This window comes from Hevea brasiliensis, chromosome 7 (assembly GCF_030052815.1).
Source record: "Hevea brasiliensis isolate MT/VB/25A 57/8 chromosome 7, ASM3005281v1, whole genome shotgun sequence".
NCBI lineage: Eukaryota > Viridiplantae > Streptophyta > Magnoliopsida > Malpighiales > Euphorbiaceae > Hevea > Hevea brasiliensis.
In genome coordinates this window covers 97,680,642-97,684,989 of record NC_079499.1, presented here as the reverse complement: position 1 = coordinate 97,684,989, position 4,348 = coordinate 97,680,642, and positions in this window count along the sequence as shown.

Below are 4,348 nucleotides of genomic sequence, written 5' to 3'. Positions count from 1 at the left end.
GTTGAATGAGTAGTGAAATACTTTGAATTGTATATTTCAGTGGAGAAAGAAACTGGGAAAGATAAGGATAACGTGAGTCAAGACCTAGAGATGACTCATATGAGATTTATACACAATAAATTTTGATTTATTGTTTTCTACTTGAAAACTTGTTAGAGGTGCATTGTGAACTATTTGTATTAATTATGGGTTTCGAGAAATGCTGTGTTGCCCAAATGTGAATTGAAATTCGAAATGAAAATTTGCTTAATATTTGAATGAAATATTTGAATAACATGATTTTGAATTGGTTTTGGATTCACACTTAGCATGATAGTATCACTGTATTCCTCCTCCGTTTATGGGGTTGAGATCGACTATATTCCTAGCTTTTTGGCTTGCTAGTTGAGGTTGAGATCAGATGAGTACTCATATAGCTAGCTAGCCACCTCCCTCATTGATTTCGATTAGTGGGGTTGAGATTGCTTAGTCGTGGTGTACAACACAGTACTGATCTGAAATTTTATGTCATGACCTAAGTTGTGTATGAATTGACAACACTGTGATTTACAAATTATTTTGACAAAATGGAATTACAAAAGTTGACTTGAACTTTATGAATTATCTTGTGCAATGGTTTAAATTTGTGTTTATGGATGTATGTTTTGATATTCAGTATCTTTAAATTTTTATTGTGCACCACTAAATAATCATTACTCAGCAATAGCTTTTATTTGCTGTCGTAGATAAGGAAAAGGATAAAGCAGTAGAGTGAGCTGCTAAGTTGTCAAGGGAGCTACTTTGAGGATTTTTGTACGGGTATTGCTTTATACCCTTGTAAATTAGTTGATGTAAATATTATTTTGTTCATATGTACCTATATAGTTTATTGAACAATTGTACGTTAAAGTCTGTAATAATATTATTTTTTATTTTCTTTTTTGTAAATGGAGACTTGTTTATGTAAATTAAGTTAAATGAAATGATGATGAGTTTTACTAAACTGTCTTGAGATTGTGTTGAATTATGTTGAAATGAGATTATATTGGAGTTTGGGGTTGAAATAAATTTATTGGGAGTGTTTTTATAGGTGTTAGAAGAACTATTTTTCTCAATTATAGACAGCACTCTGCAGAAATTTTTATAAAATTTGCAAAAAAAAAAATTTACCAAAATTTTTTACTTCGTATTTAAACTCCAATTAAAGGTTTTTAAATGATGCTTTAACATTATTTTACCAATTAAAATGAATAGAAATGGTTTAAAATCCTTTATAGTGTATTTAATGAATTATCGGTAGACGAAGTTCGGTGATTCATTGAGTATACTACGGGATCATGTTATGCCTTACGGAGGGGTAAGGTGTAACATGTTTTAGTGGTATCAGAGCCATATTTTGAAATGAGTTTTGACTATGAATTAGCATATTTCCTTTGATACGTACAACTACTCAAGTGTCTTTACTTGATACATATAAGATATTTACATCATGAATATGAACTAATGGAGATAAACCTCCTTGTGTTTGTTATCAGGGAGTAGATCAATCATTTGAAATCGAAATGGAAGAAGAAGATCATTCCGTCGAGCAATATGTTGAGGCTGAGGCACAAGATGAAGCCCCAGCTCCCTAGAATGTGAGTGGGTCAGCCACTCTAGCTCCTCCAATGCCATAGTTTTTTACTTAGTTCACTCAGCAGATGGTTGCACTGTTTCAGCAGATGGCTGGGAATCAGCCAACACAAGCTTAAACTCAAGCACCCACAGTACAACCACAGCCCCCAGCCAGACAATATGAAAAGCTAATGAAGTTTGGGGCGACAAAGTTTAAAGGGACAATGGATCAGCTTGAAACAGAATAGTGGTTAGAGAGAATGGAAAGAGTATTCAAGAAGTTACACTGCACAGAAGAACTGAAATTTGAGTACTCCGTTTCTTTGCTCTAAGGGGATGCTTATGAATGGTAGAAGACCATCCCCCACAGACTGGTAGAGCCCCCAATTCTCACCTGGTCAGATTTTCTAAGGGAATTCAGATAGAAATGGGTCCCTGATACCTATGTTGACATGAAATTACAAGAATTTTTAGGGTTGAAGCAAGGAAATAGATCAGTGGCAGAATATGAGAGAGACTTCTTCAGATTAAGTCATTATGCTGGAAGCCTGGTTGCCACTCCCAGAGATCGATGTAAGAGGTTTGAAGCCCAGTTTGAGGATGCAAGTAGAGGGATTCAAACATGAAAATTTCTCCGAGCTAATATCTCAATCACTGAAATTAGAACGAATTGAATTGGAAGGGGCACCTAAAAAGGGTTTAGAAGAGAAAGAGAAAACTAGAAAGAGTAGTGATCAAGCTCCTGATAGTGGGTCAAGAAAGAGAAAGTTTTTTAGAGGATCTAGATCACATAAGTCTGGTAAAGGTAGATCTTCTGGATAGAGACCACCTGGACCTGGTTAGCAGACCCAGCAGACACCCGGAGGTGCACTATCAGTCCGTCTATGTGAGACATGTGGCAGAACACACGGTGGAGTATGCTATAGAGCCACATGAGCATGTTTTAACTGTGGAGGGATCGGTCATTTTGCCAAGGACTGTACAAGTGCACGCCGTTCTGGACCATCTGCTACATCCGAGGGATCAGCTCAAGTTTCTACCCCGAGAGGTTCTCCATCAGTTAGCAGAGGTAGAGGCAGAGGCAGAGGCAAAGGTAGGGGTAGTGCACCTCGAAGTCAGAGTACTGTGAATCAGCCAGAACATGGTGGTACTTCAGCCAAAGTGTATACAATGAAACAGAGAGAAGAGGCTGAGACTTCTGACATTGTTGCTGGTACTTTCTCAATCTTTAATCAAGATGTATATGTCTTGTTTGACCCGGGGTCTACACATTCATATGTTAGTACCAGCATTACTTGTCTTACTGATATTCCGTTTATGAAAATGGATTTTGAGGTGCTGGTAACTAGTCTGTTAGGACAAGAGGTTAGGGTTAACAGAATGTACAAGGATTGTCCTTTGGTGATCCAAAGATATAATTTTCTGTCTGATTTGTTAGAAATGCCCTTAAGAGATTATGATATTATCTTGGGCATGTATTGGTTAGCCAGGTATCACGCCATGATTGACTGTAGACTGAAGACAGTCACTTTTGGTCTCCCTCAGTATGACGATGTGGTAATACATGGGGAGAAGCAGTTATTGCCATCAAACCTTATTTCTGCTACACTAGCCAGAAAAATGATCTGAAAAGGGTGTGAAGCTTACTTAGCACATGTAATAGACACCCAAGTAGAGAGTCCTGCAGTGAGGGATATTCCTACAATATGCGACTTTTCGGATGTATTTCCTAAGGAATTGTCAAGATTACCTCCGAAAAGAGAGGTACAGTTTGAAATTAAGGTTCTGCCTGGTGTGGACTCAATCTCAATAACACCTTACAGAATGGCACCTGCTGAATTGAAGGAATTGAAGGTGCAGTTGTAAGAGTTGCTTGATAAGGGCTTCATCTGCCCTAGTGTGTCACCTTGGGGAGCACCAATGTTATTTGTTAAGAAGAAAGATGGCACTCTCCGTCTGTGTATCGACTACCGGCAGTTGAATAAGGTGACAATAAAGAACAGATACCCACTGCCTCGCATAGATGATTTGTTTGATCAGTTGAAAGGTGCAGCTGTGTTCTCCAAAATTGATTTGAGATCGGGCTATTATCAGTTTAGGATGCAAGAGCAAAGTATTCCAAAAACTGCTTTTAGAACTCGATATGGCCACTATGAGTTTCTGGTTATGCCATTCGGGTTAACTAATGCTCCAGCTGCTTTTATGGATCTGATGAACACTATCTTCAGACTATATCTCAACCAATTTGTGGTTGTGTTTATTGATGATATTTTGGTGTATTCAAGAAATGCAGAGGAGCATGATAGGCACTTGAGGATTGTGCTGCAAACCTTAAGAGAAAAATAGTTGTATGCCAAATTGTCGAAATACGAATTTTGGCTGAAAGAAATTTCTTTCTTGGGGCACATAGTATCAGCAGAGGGTATTAAGGTAGATCCCAGTAAGATTGAAGCCATCCTTTATTGGAAGCCATCCAGGAATGTTACAGAAGTCCGTAATTTTCTGGATTTAGCTAGATACTATCATTAGTTTGTGAAGGGATTTTCTATGCTGGCATCTCCACTGACCAAACTGCTTCGGAAAGATGTGAAATTTCAGTAGACTGATAAATATCAGCAGAGTTTTGATGAATTGAAGAGATGTTTGACTGAAGCTCCAGTCCTTACTTTACCTACACCGGGTAAAGAATATACAGTTTATAGCAATGCTTCTCACAATGGGTTAGGCTGTATACTGTTGCAAGATCAAAATGTCA